This window comes from Anomaloglossus baeobatrachus, unplaced genomic scaffold, assembly GCF_048569485.1.
Source record: "Anomaloglossus baeobatrachus isolate aAnoBae1 unplaced genomic scaffold, aAnoBae1.hap1 Scaffold_718, whole genome shotgun sequence".
In the NCBI taxonomy this organism is placed as follows: Eukaryota; Metazoa; Chordata; class Amphibia; order Anura; family Aromobatidae; genus Anomaloglossus; species Anomaloglossus baeobatrachus.
The window spans coordinates 73,797-92,145 of record NW_027445094.1 but is presented as its reverse complement, the minus strand read 5'-3'; the positions used below and the strand labels follow the sequence as shown (position 1 = coordinate 92,145).

Here is an 18,349-nt window from a genome sequence, read left to right as displayed (position 1 = left end):
AGCAGCGCTATTGTGATGTCATCGGGGGGCATTGTGACAAGCCGCCAGTGTTCCGTCTCTTCATGTTGTGCACAGTTCAAACGGAAAATACATCAACAGACAGACTACAGAAAAGCTTACTATCAAAGGTTAGAGGGGGGCTTTCTCAGAGGGCTTTTTACAGTTTTTCTATTCCCAATTAGCCGTTTAAGTGTACTTATTGAAAGTAGTAATTCTTTCATAGGCCGCCCTTTCTTAGTATTTGACGTTCCTTATATTGCGGTATGAGGCTTCGCAGTAGGTTGCAAACATTCATCACCCATGACTGTCCCCAATTGAGCTCAGAAGCTCAATGTCTATCATGACCTCTCTTTTAGAATGTCCAAGAGCAAGCAAACTATTCCTCCAGGAGAGGGCGCCAACAGACTACTAAAGAGATCATCATTACTCAAAGAAAACCCCAAAAACCAATGCATGATAGGAATAAACAGGTAACTTTCTTTGGAGTGGAAGCGGAGAGATCGCACCAGATGCCAATTCTAGATCTTATCACACCTGTGGTCACTGCAGCAGCAGGTGAATCCACTTTGTCCAAAAGGGATCTATTCCATTCAATTGCAAATGATCTAGATAAGACAGAGAACTGCAGCACGGGGACATAGCCGAGTTGGTCAGGTTGAGTGGTGATGAGTTTGCTATTTGGATGAATAAAGAAAGTCAAAAGTGTGAAAGATAAAAAACAAAAGGAGGAAGTGTGAAAAGTGAATGGGCCAAATTGAGGTGCATATGAAGACGTATGCTTTCTTCCAATTCATTAAATCGGGCTAATATGAATCAGGTGAATTGAGTTCTGCTTTTGGAAACTGGGTTAAGAAGGGGTGCACCGTTCCTGGAGGTACTGCAATACCAGGTCAATGCGTGGAGTGGACAGAGCAAGCTCTTTTTCCATCTCCCTGTTCTAAAAATCCATTTAATATATGGTCCCCAGATAGGGGACGTATCAGATATTAAACTGATAAGAACAGATACTACACTTGATCTTAGCCAAAAGGCCGAGAAGCGATAACCAGAATTGGTTTGGGCCTCGAGTGGCACCCTGGCCTATGCCGGACACATCTTAGGGAGAGAGAGCGAGAGGGAGACAAACCCACGCCTACACAAGACATTTTGTCACCCAAGCCAACCCTTGAAAAGGCTGCTTTGCAGAGCAAAAACAAGAAGAATGGTGCGTTTTGCAGCCGCCGCCCACTGCAATGAATCTGAATAACTCCTCCTTTAGGGCGCAAGCAACTCCCCTCCCCCTTGCAGTCTTTCCAATTCACGATACAAAAAGACGGACAGGACAGGTTGCCTGACTTTCCGTCACTGCCACCCTTTGCCATCCTTACCCGTAGAAAGCCCTTTCATCATCCCCAAACCCTAATCTTTTCCCTTTCCTTCCCAGCCCCCAAACCCTGCCCTCTGTACCTTTCTCACCACCCGCTTCCCTTCTCCTGTCATCCCCCTACCACCCGGGAAAAAAAGAGATTGCCCCCTCCTTCCACTAGCCCACCCTCCCACCCAAAGAACAACTTCTTCTGCGCAGCTTGTTTTCTAGGCAGCAGCGCTATTGTGATGTCATCGGGGGGCATTGTGACAAGCCGCCAGTGTTCCGTCTCTTCATGTTGTGCACAGTTCAAACGGAAAATACATCAACAGGCAGACTACAGAAAAGCTTACTATCATAGGTTAGAGGGGGGCTTTCTCAGAGGGCTTTTTACAGTTTTTCTATTCCCAATTAGCCGTTTAAGTGTACTTATTGAAAGTAGTAATTCTTTCATAGGCCGCCCTTTCTTAGTATTTGACGTTCCTTATATTGCGGTATGAGGCTTCGCAGTAGGTTGCAAACATTCATCACCCATGACTGTCCCCAATTGAGCTCAGAAGCTCAATGTCTATCATGACCTCTCTTTTAGAATGTCCAAGAGCAAGCAAACTATTCCTCCAGGAGAGGGCGCCAACAGACTACTAAAGAGATCATCATTACTCAAAGAAAACCCCAAAAACCAATGCATGATAGGAATAAACAGGTAACTTTCTTTGGAGTGGAAGCGGAGAGATCGCACCAGATGCCAATTCTAGATCTTATCACACCTGTGGTCACTGCAGCAGCAGGTGAATCCACTTTGTCCAAAAGGGATCTATTCCATTCAATTGCAAATGATCTAGATAAGACAGAGAACTGCAGCACGGGGACATAGCCGAGTTGGTCAGGTTGAGTGGTGATGAGTTTGCTATTTGGATGAATAAAGAAAGTCAAAAGTGTGAAAGATAAAAAACAAAAGGAGGAAGTGTGAAAAGTGAATGGGCCAAATTGAGGTGCATATGAAGACGTATGCTTTCTTCCAATTCATTAAATCGGGCTAATATGAATCAGGTGAATTGAGTTCTGCTTTTGGAAACTGGGTTAAGAAGGGGTGCACCGTTCCTGGAGGTACTGCAATACCAGGTCAATGCGTGGAGTGGACAGAGCAAGCTCTTTTTCCATCTCCCTGTTCTAAAAATCCATTTAATATATGGTCCCCAGATAGGGGACGTATCAGATATTAAACTGATAAGAACAGATACTACACTTGATCTTAGCCAAAAGGCCGAGAAGCGATAACCAGAATTGGTTTGGGCCTCGAGTGGCACCCTGGCCTATGCCGGACACATCTTAGGGAGAGAGAGCGAGAGGGAGACAAACCCACGCCTACACAAGACATTTTGTCACCCAAGCCAACCCTTGAAAAGGCTGCTTTGCAGAGCAAAAACAAGAAGAATGGTGCGTTTTGCAGCCGCCGCCCACTGCAATGAATCTGAATAACTCCTCCTTTAGGGCGCAAGCAACTCCCCTCCCCCTTGCAGTCTTTCCAATTCACGATACAAAAAGACGGACAGGACAGGTTGCCTGACTTTCCGTCACTGCCACCCTTTGCCATCCTTACCCGTAGAAAGCCCTTTCATCATCCCCAAACCCTAATCTTTTCCCTTTCCTTCCCAGCCCCCAAACCCTGCCCTCTGTACCTTTCTCACCACCCGCTTCCCTTCTCCTGTCATCCCCCTACCACCCGGGAAAAAAAGAGATTGCCCCCTCCTTCCACTAGCCCACCCTCCCACCCAAAGAACAACTTCTTCTGCGCAGCTTGTTTTCTAGGCAGCAGCGCTATTGTGATGTCATCGGGGGGCATTGTGACAAGCCGCCAGTGTTCCGTCTCTTCATGTTGTGCACAGTTCAAACGGAAAATACATCAACAGGCAGACTACAGAAAAGCTTACTATCAAAGGTTAGAGGGGGGCTTTCTCAGAGGGCTTTTTACAGTTTTTCTATTCCCAATTAGCCGTTTAAGTGTACTTATTGAAAGTAGTAATTCTTTCATAGGCCGCCCTTTCTTAGTATTTGACGTTCCTTATATTGCGGTATGAGGCTTCGCAGTAGGTTGCAAACATTCATCACCCATGACTGTCCCCAATTGAGCTCAGAAGCTCAATGTCTATCATGACCTCTCTTTTAGAATGTCCAAGAGCAAGCAAACTATTCCTCCAGGAGAGGGCGCCAACAGACTACTAAAGAGATCATCATTACTCAAAGAAAACCCCAAAAACCAATGCATGATAGGAATAAACAGGTAACTTTCTTTGGAGTGGAAGCGGAGAGATCGCACCAGATGCCAATTCTAGATCTTATCACACCTGTGGTCACTGCAGCAGCAGGTGAATCCACTTTGTCCAAAAGGGATCTATTCCATTCAATTGCAAATGATCTAGATAAGACAGAGAACTGCAGCACGGGGACATAGCCGAGTTGGTCAGGTTGAGTGGTGATGAGTTTGCTATTTGGATGAATAAAGAAAGTCAAAAGTGTGAAAGATAAAAAACAAAAGGAGGAAGTGTGAAAAGTGAATGGGCCAAATTGAGGTGCATATGAAGACGTATGCTTTCTTCCAATTCATTAAATCGGGCTAATATGAATCAGGTGAATTGAGTTCTGCTTTTGGAAACTGGGTTAAGAAGGGGTGCACCGTTCCTGGAGGTACTGCAATACCAGGTCAATGCGTGGAGTGGACAGAGCAAGCTCTTTTTCCATCTCCCTGTTCTAAAAATCCATTTAATATATGGTCCCCAGATAGGGGACGTATCAGATATTAAACTGATAAGAACAGATACTACACTTGATCTTAGCCAAAAGGCCGAGAAGCGATAACCAGAATTGGTTTGGGCCTCGAGTGGCACCCTGGCCTATGCCGGACACATCTTAGGGAGAGAGAGCGAGAGGGAGACAAACCCACGCCTACACAAGACATTTTGTCACCCAAGCCAACCCTTGAAAAGGCTGCTTTGCAGAGCAAAAACAAGAAGAATGGTGCGTTTTGCAGCCGCCGCCCACTGCAATGAATCTGAATAACTCCTCCTTTAGGGCGCAAGCAACTCCCCTCCCCCTTGCAGTCTTTCCAATTCACGATACAAAAAGACGGACAGGACAGGTTGCCTGACTTTCCGTCACTGCCACCCTTTGCCATCCTTACCCGTAGAAAGCCCTTTCATCATCCCCAAACCCTAATCTTTTCCCTTTCCTTCCCAGCCCCCAAACCCTGCCCTCTGTACCTTTCTCACCACCCGCTTCCCTTCTCCTGTCATCCCCCTACCACCCGGGAAAAAAAGAGATTGCCCCCTCCTTCCACTAGCCCACCCTCCCACCCAAAGAACAACTTCTTCTGCGCAGCTTGTTTTCTAGGCAGCAGTGCTATTGTGATGTCATCGGGGGGCATTGTGACAAGCCGCCAGTGTTCCGTCTCTTCATGTTGTGCACAGTTCAAACGGAAAATACATCAACAGGCAGACTACAGAAAAGCTTACTATCAAAGGTTAGAGGGGGGCTTTCTCAGAGGGCTTTTTACAGTTTTTCTATTCCCAATTAGCCGTTTAAGTGTACTTATTGAAAGTAGTAATTCTTTCATAGGCCGCCCTTTCTTAGTATTTGACGTTCCTTATATTGCGGTATGAGGCTTCGCAGTAGGTTGCAAACATTCATCACCCATGACTGTCCCCAATTGAGCTCAGAAGCTCAATGTCTATCATGACCTCTCTTTTAGAATGTCCAAGAGCAAGCAAACTATTCCTCCAGGAGAGGGCGCCAACAGACTACTAAAGAGATCATCATTACTCAAAGAAAACCCCAAAAACCAATGCATGATAGGAATAAACAGGTAACTTTCTTTGGAGTGGAAGCGGAGAGATCGCACCAGATGCCAATTCTAGATCTTATCACACCTGTGGTCACTGCAGCAGCAGGTGAATCCACTTTGTCCAAAAGGGATCTATTCCATTCAATTGCAAATGATCTAGATAAGACAGAGAACTGCAGCACGGGGACATAGCCGAGTTGGTCAGGTTGAGTGGTGATGAGTTTGCTATTTGGATGAATAAAGAAAGTCAAAAGTGTGAAAGATAAAAAACAAAAGGAGGAAGTGTGAAAAGTGAATGGGCCAAATTGAGGTGCATATGAAGACGTATGCTTTCTTCCAATTCATTAAATCGGGCTAATATGAATCAGGTGAATTGAGTTCTGCTTTTGGAAACTGGGTTAAGAAGGGGTGCACCGTTCCTGGAGGTACTGCAATACCAGGTCAATGCGTGGAGTGGACAGAGCAAGCTCTTTTTCCATCTCCCTGTTCTAAAAATCCATTTAATATATGGTCCCCAGATAGGGGACGTATCAGATATTAAACTGATAAGAACAGATACTACACTTGATCTTAGCCAAAAGGCCGAGAAGCGATAACCAGAATTGGTTTGGGCCTCGAGTGGCACCCTGGCCTATGCCGGACACATCTTAGGGAGAGAGAGCGAGAGGGAGACAAACCCACGCCTACACAAGACATTTTGTCACCCAAGCCAACCCTTGAAAAGGCTGCTTTGCAGAGCAAAAACAAGAAGAATGGTGCGTTTTGCAGCCGCCGCCCACTGCAATGAATCTGAATAACTCCTCCTTTAGGGCGCAAGCAACTCCCCTCCCCCTTGCAGTCTTTCCAATTCACGATACAAAAAGACGGACAGGACAGGTTGCCTGACTTTCCGTCACTGCCACCCTTTGCCATCCTTACCCGTAGAAAGCCCTTTCATCATCCCCAAACCCTAATCTTTTCCCTTTCCTTCCCAGCCCCCAAACCCTGCCCTCTGTACCTTTCTCACCACCCGCTTCCCTTCTCCTGTCATCCCCCTACCACCCGGGAAAAAAAGAGATTGCCCCCTCCTTCCACTAGCCCACCCTCCCACCCAAAGAACAACTTCTTCTGCGCAGCTTGTTTTCTAGGCAGCAGCGCTATTGTGATGTCATCGGGGGGCATTGTGACAAGCCGCCAGTGTTCCGTCTCTTCATGTTGTGCACAGTTCAAACGGAAAATACATCAACAGGCAGACTACAGAAAAGCTTACTATCAAAGGTTAGAGGGGGGCTTTCTCAGAGGGCTTTTTACAGTTTTTCTATTCCCAATTAGCCGTTTAAGTGTACTTATTGAAAGTAGTAATTCTTTCATAGGCCGCCCTTTCTTAGTATTTGACGTTCCTTATATTGCGGTATGAGGCTTCGCAGTAGGTTGCAAACATTCATCACCCATGACTGTCCCCAATTGAGCTCAGAAGCTCAATGTCTATCATGACCTCTCTTTTAGAATGTCCAAGAGCAAGCAAACTATTCCTCCAGGAGAGGGCGCCAACAGACTACTAAAGAGATCATCATTACTCAAAGAAAACCCCAAAAACCAATGCATGATAGGAATAAACAGGTAACTTTCTTTGGAGTGGAAGCGGAGAGATCGCACCAGATGCCAATTCTAGATCTTATCACACCTGTGGTCACTGCAGCAGCAGGTGAATCCACTTTGTCCAAAAGGGATCTATTCCATTCAATTGCAAATGATCTAGATAAGACAGAGAACTGCAGCACGGGGACATAGCCGAGTTGGTCAGGTTGAGTGGTGATGAGTTTGCTATTTGGATGAATAAAGAAAGTCAAAAGTGTGAAAGATAAAAAACAAAAGGAGGAAGTGTGAAAAGTGAATGGGCCAAATTGAGGTGCATATGAAGACGTATGCTTTCTTCCAATTCATTAAATCGGGCTAATATGAATCAGGTGAATTGAGTTCTGCTTTTGGAAACTGGGTTAAGAAGGGGTGCACCGTTCCTGGAGGTACTGCAATACCAGGTCAATGCGTGGAGTGGACAGAGCAAGCTCTTTTTCCATCTCCCTGTTCTAAAAATCCATTTAATATATGGTCCCCAGATAGGGGACGTATCAGATATTAAACTGATAAGAACAGATTTTTGATTTAATGAAGCTTTCCAAAGCACCGCAAAAAATGCATGACCGAAGTCACACCAAAAACAGTGCAAAGGCTAGGATTCGTGTGGACCCCTCCGTGAGGAGAGGGTCCCCAAAAATCAACCCCGTCCCTCCGAGCCAGAAGGCCACAGCAAGGGTCAGGGATCTTCGGTGCTCCCCCAAGCCGAAGCCTGGTTGAGCCTTGTCGTTGCTCCCAGCGTCCACCCAGGCATCTTACCCAAGTGGAGTAGAGAGCTACTAGTTGTTGGTTTCGCAGCCGAAACTGCCCGGACCGTCAACCGGTGTTGGTTTCTCAGCCCAAGGCTAACCGGACCTCCAACCGGGTGTTGGTTTCTCAGCCGAAGCTGACCCGGACCTCCAACCGGGTGTTGGTTTCTCAGCCGAAGCTGACCCAGACCTCCAACCGGGTGTTGGTTTCTCAGCCGAAGCTGACCCGGACCTCCAACCGGGTGTTGGTTTCTCAGCCCAAAGCTGAACGGACCTCCGACCATGATTATAAAAATTTCCCTTCCTAGCCAGAAGGCCGGGATAGAGCAATATGCTCAGAAAGTATGAAAGGGCAAGGTACGGTGTGCTACAGAGCCCAAGGCTCGCCGGGGTCCCAAGCCAGCAAGCTCAGACTCACTCCAGGGTCGTCAGTCCTGGGGCACATTGCACCATAGCCCCCACACTTACTCAGTCTAATAGCCTCGATCCTGGTAGGGCCATGTTTTCCTCTAGATGAATATACTATACATCAAGAGTACTAGCAAGCGCAACCTTCCAGTGTGCATTGCATCTGCCGAGCCTCACAGATTTTTTGATTTAACAGCATCTTTATTATCATGCACTACTCACAAAAAGGTAACAAACCGTGTACAGTGCCGCAGCCCCGTACACACAGAACTATACAATCCTTCTTACATAGCCATAGAGTACGACGCACTAAACTATACATCACACTCCTATGCTTATCCATAACACTCAAGCTGAAAGAAAAAGTTAGACAATAAATAACGACGAACCGGCGATTGGGGGATGGGGGTAGGGGAAAAGGGGGATAGGGTGGGGAAATCACAGGCCCGAAGCTTTATTGAAAGACGCACATAACGGGAAAAGGAGGGAGGGGGCATGGAAGAGGTCTAAACCTCCTCCTCGGCGCTGTCGTCCGGACTGTCCATGATGGAATAGTCTCTGAGCAGGCTGTGGATCAGCCTGCGGCAATCCTGGATAGACATCCTCTCCCTCTTCAAGATGAGCCGGTTCCTGGCGACCCAAATAGCGTCCTTAAAGCAGTTCATAAGGCGCCAAGCCTCCTGGATGGCTCCAACGGTGTGAGTCCCAGGGAAGAGTCCATAAAGTACGGAATGGTACGATAGGCTCCCTCTGGGGACGGAGTTCCTCAGGTCATCCTCCAGGGCCACCAACAGGCGCTGTGCGAAACGGCAGTCCCAAAAGGCGTGCAGCGATGTTTCCTCCACGAAGGGGCACCTTGGGCAGTACCGGGTTTTGCACAGGTTCCGGGCGTGCATGAATGACCGGACGGGCAGTCCGCCCTGTATCGCCATCCATGACAAGTCCTTGTGCCCGTTGGTCAATCCAGCCGATGACACGTTTGTCCAAACAGTCTCCAGTGTGTCGTGATGAAGTCCTGGAATGTTCTCCATTTCGTCCTTGGCTCTGATGAGTTTGTGGATAGTCTTTGGCTTCCACAAATCAGGCTTGAGTCCCTCCAGTTGGTGTTCCCTCACAAACCGAACCACGTCTCCGTAGAACCATGGCGCCGTCCAGTTGTAGGGGAAGGAGCTGTCCCACTTGTCCCAGCCTAACCGTCTCCAAAGGGGGAGCAGGAAGAAGCGAGACATGGACCCACCCGCGGAACCTCTCTTGACTCGCAGAGTTCGGCGAACGCAGTCACATACGAAGGAGGATCGCAGGAGGGTGGGGATATCGGGTACGCCCTTCCCACCCTTGCGAGGATCCTTGTACATGATGCTCCGCTTTACTCTGTCCATCTTGGATCCCCAGACAAAACGAAACACCGTCCTGGTAATGGCCCTGCACACGGTGGCAAGGGGGGGCCAGGCCTGGGCCGTGTACTGCAGCACGGGCAGTACCTCGTTACGCAGGACCAGTGCTTTGCCCTCACAGGTGAGGCGTCTGAGGCTCCACAGACCGATCCGTTGGGTGATCTTGGTCAAGCGTTCCTCCCAGGACTTGAGGGCTGCTCCTTCCTTCCCGAACCAGACTCCAAGAACCTTGATGAAATCCGGCTGGATGCTGAAAGGGAAGGGGGCGGAAGAGGCCGGCTGCCAGTCCCCGAAGAGCATGGCTTCCGACTTCCCGCAGTTGACTTTGGCTCCCGAAGCCCGTCCAAAGGTCTCACAGGTCTGGACGAGGGTGTCGACTGAGCGCCGGTCCGCGCAGAAGACGGTCACGTCGTCCATGTAGAGCGAGCACTTGACCTCGAAGCGTTCTGGTCCTGGTGCGGTGATCCCTCTGATCTCTCCATTCCGCCGGATAGCCTCTGCAAAGAGTTCTATAACACAAACAAAAAGAAGAGGTGACAGAGGACAGCCTTGTCTGACCCCTGAGAGGACCGGGAAGGGGTCAGTCTTCCAGCCGTTCACCAACACCGAGCTGTGAATATCAAAATACATTAGTTGGACATACAAGCAAAACATGTTACCCAAACCTAACCTGTGCAGAGCTTTGCCCAGGAACTCATGGGAAACACGGTCGAAGGCCTTTTCCTGATCCAACGAGATCAGGGCTGCGTGCACCCGGCGGGCTTTGATGTACTCGACCGTGTCCCGCATGAGAGCCAGGCTGTCTGCGATGCGACGTCCGGGGATGCCGCAGGTCTGGTCCGGGTGGATGATCCGTCCGATAACAGTCTTCAATCTCGTTGCCATCGTCTTGGCCAGGATCTTGTAGTCGACGTTCAGAAGGGTGATGGGACGCCAATTCTTCAGGTCGCACCTCTCTCCTTTACGCTTGTACAGGATCGTGACCATTCCTTCCCTCAGAGATGGAGGCATTCTGCCCTCCACCACCATCTCCTCATACAGCCCTAACAGGTCCGGACAGATTAGGTCTCCCAGCGCTACATAGAGCTCTGCTGGGAGGCCGTCACTGCCCGGTGTCCTGCCAGAACTAAAGGATTTGGCAGCCGAGAGCAGCTCGTCCACCGTCAGAGGAACATCCATGGCCGCCGCGTCTGCAGGGTCAAGATGGTTAGTGATACCTGACAGGAACTTATCGGCGGCCTCGGGGTCAGTAGTCTTGCGGGCGTAGAGTTCGCTGTAGAAGTCGCTGACGACCTTCATCACGTTCTCTTTCCCGCGTCGCATGTTTCCACTCTCGTCTCGTAGTTCATTCATGGGCGTGTGACCGGCGTGGAGTTTCCTGAAAAAGAACGAGTTACATTTCTCACCCTTCTCCAGGTTCTCCACTTTGGAACGGAAGACAATTCGCTCGGACTCCTCCTCGAAGTGCCTTTTCAGGCTCCTCTTAGTCTCCTCCAGCTCCTCTCTCACGTCCCAGCCGCATCGAAGAAGGTCCTGCAGGGAACGCAGCTCACGCTGGAGTCTCCTGAAGTCCCTCCTCTTCAGACACGCCTGTTGTTGACTCTTTGCCTGAAAGAAGAAACGGAACTCGAGTTTAACGTATTCCCACCAGTCAGAAACAGACTGGAAGCCCGCCTTGTAGGCCCGCCACGTGGAGTAGGCAGCTCTAAGCTCCTCCAGAATCTCACCCTTTTCCAGCAGAGAGCAGTTCAGCTTCCAGGAGCCCGGGCCAATGGGGAAGCCATGGCCCAGCACACCTTGAAAGTGAATGGCTCTGTGGTCAGAGAAGAAGCAGGGGACCATCGAGTGCCCACTCCGCCCAACCGCCCGAGAGGTAAACACAAAGTCAATCCTGGAACGCAGCGAGCCATCGGATCGGCACCATGAATAGTTCACGGATCCGTGTCCGATGGAGCCAACAACGTCCACAAGAGAGGCTTCGGTCACCATCTCAATGAGCAGTTTGGATGTGACGTCCAACTTGGCAGCCGTTCCAGAACTGCGTCCATCCTCCTCAATCGGGCAGTTGCAGATACTACACTTGATCTTAGCCAAAAGGCCGAGAAGCGATAACCAGAATTGGTTTGGGCCTCGAGTGGCACCCTGGCCTATGCCGGACACATCTTAGGGAGAGAGAGCGAGAGGGAGACAAACCCACGCCTACACAAGACATTTTGTCACCCAAGCCAACCCTTGAAAAGGCTGCTTTGCAGAGCAAAAACAAGAAGAATGGTGCGTTTTGCAGCCGCCGCCCACTGCAATGAATCTGAATAACTCCTCCTTTAGGGCGCAAGCAACTCCCCTCCCCCTTGCAGTCTTTCCAATTCACGATACAAAAAGACGGACAGGACAGGTTGCCTGACTTTCCGTCACTGCCACCCTTTGCCATCCTTACCCGTAGAAAGCCCTTTCATCATCCCCAAACCCTAATCTTTTCCCTTTCCTTCCCAGCCCCCAAACCCTGCCCTCTGTACCTTTCTCACCACCCGCTTCCCTTCTCCTGTCATCCCCCTACCACCCGGGAAAAAAAGAGATTGCCCCCTCCTTCCACTAGCCCACCCTCCCACCCAAAGAACAACTTCTTCTGCGCAGCTTGTTTTCTAGGCAGCAGCGCTATTGTGATGTCATCGGGGGGCATTGTGACAAGCCGCCAGTGTTCCGTCTCTTCATGTTGTGCACAGTTCAAACGGAAAATACATCAACAGGCAGACTACAGAAAAGCTTACTATCAAAGGTTAGAGGGGGGCTTTCTCAGAGGGCTTTTTACAGTTTTTCTATTCCCAATTAGCCGTTTAAGTGTACTTATTGAAAGTAGTAATTCTTTCATAGGCCGCCCTTTCTTAGTATTTGACGTTCCTTATATTGCGGTATGAGGCTTCGCAGTAGGTTGCAAACATTCATCACCCATGACTGTCCCCAATTGAGCTCAGAAGCTCAATGTCTATCATGACCTCTCTTTTAGAATGTCCAAGAGCAAGCAAACTATTCCTCCAGGAGAGGGCGCCAACAGACTACTAAAGAGATCATCATTACTCAAAGAAAACCCCAAAAACCAATGCATGATAGGAATAAACAGGTAACTTTCTTTGGAGTGGAAGCGGAGAGATCGCACCAGATGCCAATTCTAGATCTTATCACACCTGTGGTCACTGCAGCAGCAGGTGAATCCACTTTGTCCAAAAGGGATCTATTCCATTCAATTGCAAATGATCTAGATAAGACAGAGAACTGCAGCACGGGGACATAGCCGAGTTGGTCAGGTTGAGTGGTGATGAGTTTGCTATTTGGATGAATAAAGAAAGTCAAAAGTGTGAAAGATAAAAAACAAAAGGAGGAAGTGTGAAAAGTGAATGGGCCAAATTGAGGTGCATATGAAGACGTATGCTTTCTTCCAATTCATTAAATCGGGCTAATATGAATCAGGTGAATTGAGTTCTGCTTTTGGAAACTGGGTTAAGAAGGGGTGCACCGTTCCTGGAGGTACTGCAATACCAGGTCAATGCGTGGAGTGGACAGAGCAAGCTCTTTTTCCATCTCCCTGTTCTAAAAATCCATTTAATATATGGTCCCCAGATAGGGGACGTATCAGATATTAAACTGATAAGAACAGATACTACACTTGATCTTAGCCAAAAGGCCGAGAAGCGATAACCAGAATTGGTTTGGGCCTCGAGTGGCACCCTGGCCTATGCCGGACACATCTTAGGGAGAGAGAGCGAGAGGGAGACAAACCCACGCCTACACAAGACATTTTGTCACCCAAGCCAACCCTTGAAAAGGCTGCTTTGCAGAGCAAAAACAAGAAGAATGGTGCGTTTTGCAGCCGCCGCCCACTGCAATGAATCTGAATAACTCCTCCTTTAGGGCGCAAGCAACTCCCCTCCCCCTTGCAGTCTTTCCAATTCACGATACAAAAAGACGGACAGGACAGGTTGCCTGACTTTCCGTCACTGCCACCCTTTGCCATCCTTACCCGTAGAAAGCCCTTTCATCATCCCCAAACCCTAATCTTTTCCCTTTCCTTCCCAGCCCCCAAACCCTGCCCTCTGTACCTTTCTCACCACCCGCTTCCCTTCTCCTGTCATCCCCCTACCACCCGGGAAAAAAAGAGATTGCCCCCTCCTTCCACTAGCCCACCCTCCCACCCAAAGAACAACTTCTTCTGCGCAGCTTGTTTTCTAGGCAGCAGCGCTATTGTGATGTCATCGGGGGGCATTGTGACAAGCCGCCAGTGTTCCGTCTCTTCATGTTGTGCACAGTTCAAACGGAAAATACATCAACAGGCAGACTACAGAAAAGCTTACTATCAAAGGTTAGAGGGGGGCTTTCTCAGAGGGCTTTTTACAGTTTTTCTATTCCCAATTAGCCGTTTAAGTGTACTTATTGAAAGTAGTAATTCTTTCATAGGCCGCCCTTTCTTAGTATTTGACGTTCCTTATATTGCGGTATGAGGCTTCGCAGTAGGTTGCAAACATTCATCACCCATGACTGTCCCCAATTGAGCTCAGAAGCTCAATGTCTATCATGACCTCTCTTTTAGAATGTCCAAGAGCAAGCAAACTATTCCTCCAGGAGAGGGCGCCAACAGACTACTAAAGAGATCATCATTACTCAAAGAAAACCCCAAAAACCAATGCATGATAGGAATAAACAGGTAACTTTCTTTGGAGTGGAAGCGGAGAGATCGCACCAGATGCCAATTCTAGATCTTATCACACCTGTGGTCACTGCAGCAGCAGGTGAATCCACTTTGTCCAAAAGGGATCTATTCCATTCAATTGCAAATGATCTAGATAAGACAGAGAACTGCAGCACGGGGACATAGCCGAGTTGGTCAGGTTGAGTGGTGATGAGTTTGCTATTTGGATGAATAAAGAAAGTCAAAAGTGTGAAAGATAAAAAACAAAAGGAGGAAGTGTGAAAAGTGAATGGGCCAAATTGAGGTGCATATGAAGACGTATGCTTTCTTCCAATTCATTAAATCGGGCTAATATGAATCAGGTGAATTGAGTTCTGCTTTTGGAAACTGGGTTAAGAAGGGGTGCACCGTTCCTGGAGGTACTGCAATACCAGGTCAATGCGTGGAGTGGACAGAGCAAGCTCTTTTTCCATCTCCCTGTTCTAAAAATCCATTTAATATATGGTCCCCAGATAGGGGACGTATCAGATATTAAACTGATAAGAACAGATACTACACTTGATCTTAGCCAAAAGGCCGAGAAGCGATAACCAGAATTGGTTTGGGCCTCGAGTGGCACCCTGGCCTATGCCGGACACATCTTAGGGAGAGAGAGCGAGAGGGAGACAAACCCACGCCTACACAAGACATTTTGTCACCCAAGCCAACCCTTGAAAAGGCTGCTTTGCAGAGCAAAAACAAGAAGAATGGTGCGTTTTGCAGCCGCCGCCCACTGCAATGAATCTGAATAACTCCTCCTTTAGGGCGCAAGCAACTCCCCTCCCCCTTGCAGTCTTTCCAATTCACGATACAAAAAGACGGACAGGACAGGTTGCCTGACTTTCCGTCACTGCCACCCTTTGCCATCCTTACCCGTAGAAAGCCCTTTCATCATCCCCAAACCCTAATCTTTTCCCTTTCCTTCCCAGCCCCCAAACCCTGCCCTCTGTACCTTTCTCACCACCCGCTTCCCTTCTCCTGTCATCCCCCTACCACCCGGGAAAAAAAGAGATTGCCCCCTCCTTCCACTAGCCCACCCTCCCACCCAAAGAACAACTTCTTCTGCGCAGCTTGTTTTCTAGGCAGCAGCGCTATTGTGATGTCATCGGGGGGCATTGTGACAAGCCGCCAGTGTTCCGTCTCTTCATGTTGTGCACAGTTCAAACGGAAAATACATCAACAGGCAGACTACAGAAAAGCTTACTATCAAAGGTTAGAGGGGGGCTTTCTCAGAGGGCTTTTTACAGTTTTTCTATTCCCAATTAGCCGTTTAAGTGTACTTATTGAAAGTAGTAATTCTTTCATAGGCCGCCCTTTCTTAGTATTTGACGTTCCTTATATTGCGGTATGAGGCTTCGCAGTAGGTTGCAAACATTCATCACCCATGACTGTCCCCAATTGAGCTCAGAAGCTCAATGTCTATCATGACCTCTCTTTTAGAATGTCCAAGAGCAAGCAAACTATTCCTCCAGGAGAGGGCGCCAACAGACTACTAAAGAGATCATCATTACTCAAAGAAAACCCCAAAAACCAATGCATGATAGGAATAAACAGGTAACTTTCTTTGGAGTGGAAGCGGAGAGATCGCACCAGATGCCAATTCTAGATCTTATCACACCTGTGGTCACTGCAGCAGCAGGTGAATCCACTTTGTCCAAAAGGGATCTATTCCATTCAATTGCAAATGATCTAGATAAGACAGAGAACTGCAGCACGGGGACATAGCCGAGTTGGTCAGGTTGAGTGGTGATGAGTTTGCTATTTGGATGAATAAAGAAAGTCAAAAGTGTGAAAGATAAAAAACAAAAGGAGGAAGTGTGAAAAGTGAATGGGCCAAATTGAGGTGCATATGAAGACGTATGCTTTCTTCCAATTCATTAAATCGGGCTAATATGAATCAGGTGAATTGAGTTCTGCTTTTGGAAACTGGGTTAAGAAGGGGTGCACCGTTCCTGGAGGTACTGCAATACCAGGTCAATGCGTGGAGTGGACAGAGCAAGCTCTTTTTCCATCTCCCTGTTCTAAAAATCCATTTAATATATGGTCCCCAGATAGGGGACGTATCAGATATTAAACTGATAAGAACAGATACTACACTTGATCTTAGCCAAAAGGCCGAGAAGCGATAACCAGAATTGGTTTGGGCCTCGAGTGGCACCCTGGCCTATGCCGGACACATCTTAGGGAGAGAGAGCGAGAGGGAGACAAACCCACGCCTACACAAGACATTTTGTCACCCAAGCCAACCCTTGAAAAGGCTGCTTTGCAGAGCAAAAACAAGAAGAATGGTGCGTTTTGCAGCCGCCGCCCACTGCAATGAATCTGAATAACTCCTCCTTTAGGGCGCAAGCAACTCCCCTCCCCCTTGCAGTCTTTCCAATTCACGATACAAAAAGACGGACAGGACAGGTTGCCTGACTTTCCGTCACTGCCACCCTTTGCCATCCTTACCCGTAGAAAGCCCTTTCATCATCCCCAAACCCTAATCTTTTCCCTTTCCTTCCCAGCCCCCAAACCCTGCCCTCTGTACCTTTCTCACCACCCGCTTCCCTTCTCCTGTCATCCCCCTACCACCCGGGAAAAAAAGAGATTGCCCCCTCCTTCCACTAGCCCACCCTCCCACCCAAAGAACAACTTCTTCTGCGCAGCTTGTTTTCTAGGCAGCAGCGCTATTGTGATGTCATCGGGGGGCATTGTGACAAGCCGCCAGTGTTCCGTCTCTTCATGTTGTGCACAGTTCAAACGGAAAATACATCAACAGGCAGACTACAGAAAAGCTTACTATCAAAGGTTAGAGGGGGGCTTTCTCAGAGGGCTTTTTACAGTTTTTCTATTCCCAATTAGCCGTTTAAGTGTACTTATTGAAAGTAGTAATTCTTTCATAGGCCGCCCTTTCTTAGTATTTGACGTTCCTTATATTGCGGTATGAGGCTTCGCAGTAGGTTGCAAACATTCATCACCCATGACTGTCCCCAATTGAGCTCAGAAGCTCAATGTCTATCATGACCTCTCTTTTAGAATGTCCAAGAGCAAGCAAACTATTCCTCCAGGAGAGGGCGCCAACAGACTACTAAAGAGATCATCATTACTCAAAGAAAACCCCAAAAACCAATGCATGATAGGAATAAACAGGTAACTTTCTTTGGAGTGGAAGCGGAGAGATCGCACCAGATGCCAATTCTAGATCTTATCACACCTGTGGTCACTGCAGCAGCAGGTGAATCCACTTTGTCCAAAAGGGATCTATTCCATTCAATTGCAAATGATCTAGATAAGACAGAGAACTGCAGCACGGGGACATAGCCGAGTTGGTCAGGTTGAGTGGTGATGAGTTTGCTATTTGGATGAATAAAGAAAGTCAAAAGTGTGAAAGATAAAAAACAAAAGGAGGAAGTGTGAAAAGTGAATGGGCCAAATTGAGGTGCATATGAAGACGTATGCTTTCTTCCAATTCATTAAATCGGGCTAATATGAATCAGGTGAATTGAGTTCTGCTTTTGGAAACTGGGTTAAGAAGGGGTGCACCGTTCCTGGAGGTACTGCAATACCAGGTCAATGCGTGGAGTGGACAGAGCAAGCTCTTTTTCCATCTCCCTGTTCTAAAAATCCATTTAATATATGGTCCCCAGATAGGGGACGTATCAGATATTAAACTGATAAGAACAGATACTACACTTGATCTTAGCCAAAAGGCCGAGAAGCGATAACCAGAATTGGTTTGGGCCTCGAGTGGCACCCTGGCCTATGCCGGACACATCTTAGGGAGAGAGAGCGAGAGGGAGACAAACCCACGCCTACACAAGACATTTTGTCACCCAAGCCAACCCTTGAAAAGGCTGCTTTGCAGAGCAAAAACAAGAAGAATGGTGCGTTTTGCAGCCGCCGCCCACTGCAATGAATCTGAATAACTCCTCCTTTAGGGCGCAAGCAACTCCCCTCCCCCTTGCAGTCTTTCCAATTCACGATACAAAAAGACGGACAGGACAGGTTGCCTGACTTTCCGTCACTGCCACCCTTTGCCATCCTTACCCGTAGAAAGCCCTTTCATCATCCCCAAACCCTAATCTTTTCCCTTTCCTTCCCAGCCCCCAAACCCTGCCCTCTGTACCTTTCTCACCACCCGCTTCCCTTCTCCTGTCATCCCCCTACCACCCGGGAAAAAAAGAGATTGCCCCCTCCTTCCACTAGCCCACCCTCCCACCCAAAGAACAACTTCTTCTGCGCAGCTTGTTTTCTAGGCAGCAGCGCTATTGTGATGTCATCGGGGGGCATTGTGACAAGCCG

The 18,349-nt window shown here is 48.3% G+C and overlaps 9 non-coding genes and 1 pseudogene across 9 annotated transcripts; all 10 read right to left on the bottom strand.

Moving 5' to 3' along the window:
- Positions 1-852: 852 nt before the first annotated feature.
- Positions 853-1,043, bottom strand: LOC142287268 (U2 spliceosomal RNA). Its single transcript, XR_012748260.1, has one exon. It is a non-coding gene; the product is annotated as a U2 spliceosomal RNA (small nuclear RNA).
- A 1,387-nt stretch (positions 1,044-2,430) lies between these two features.
- Positions 2,431-2,621, bottom strand: LOC142287267 (U2 spliceosomal RNA). The gene has a single exon (XR_012748259.1). It is a non-coding gene; the product is annotated as a U2 spliceosomal RNA (small nuclear RNA).
- Positions 2,622-4,008: 1,387 nt separating this feature from the next.
- Positions 4,009-4,199, bottom strand: LOC142287266 (U2 spliceosomal RNA). The gene has a single exon (XR_012748258.1). It is a non-coding gene; the product is annotated as a U2 spliceosomal RNA (small nuclear RNA).
- Positions 4,200-5,586: 1,387 nt separating this feature from the next.
- Positions 5,587-5,777, bottom strand: LOC142287265 (U2 spliceosomal RNA). The gene has a single exon (XR_012748257.1). It is a non-coding gene; the product is annotated as a U2 spliceosomal RNA (small nuclear RNA).
- A 1,387-nt stretch (positions 5,778-7,164) lies between these two features.
- LOC142287219 (U2 spliceosomal RNA) lies at positions 7,165-7,357 on the bottom strand. The gene has a single exon (XR_012748217.1). It is a non-coding gene; the product is annotated as a U2 spliceosomal RNA (small nuclear RNA).
- A 4,028-nt stretch (positions 7,358-11,385) lies between these two features.
- On the bottom strand, positions 11,386-11,458 carry LOC142287225 (U2 spliceosomal RNA; annotated as a pseudogene).
- Positions 11,459-12,845: 1,387 nt separating this feature from the next.
- On the bottom strand, positions 12,846-13,036 carry LOC142287264 (U2 spliceosomal RNA). The gene has a single exon (XR_012748256.1). It is a non-coding gene; the product is annotated as a U2 spliceosomal RNA (small nuclear RNA).
- Positions 13,037-14,423: 1,387 nt separating this feature from the next.
- On the bottom strand, positions 14,424-14,614 carry LOC142287263 (U2 spliceosomal RNA). Its single transcript, XR_012748255.1, has one exon. It is a non-coding gene; the product is annotated as a U2 spliceosomal RNA (small nuclear RNA).
- Positions 14,615-16,001: 1,387 nt separating this feature from the next.
- LOC142287262 (U2 spliceosomal RNA) lies at positions 16,002-16,192 on the bottom strand. The gene has a single exon (XR_012748254.1). It is a non-coding gene; the product is annotated as a U2 spliceosomal RNA (small nuclear RNA).
- Positions 16,193-17,579: 1,387 nt separating this feature from the next.
- Positions 17,580-17,770, bottom strand: LOC142287261 (U2 spliceosomal RNA). Its single transcript, XR_012748253.1, has one exon. It is a non-coding gene; the product is annotated as a U2 spliceosomal RNA (small nuclear RNA).
- Between the last annotated feature and the right edge of the window lie 579 nt (positions 17,771-18,349).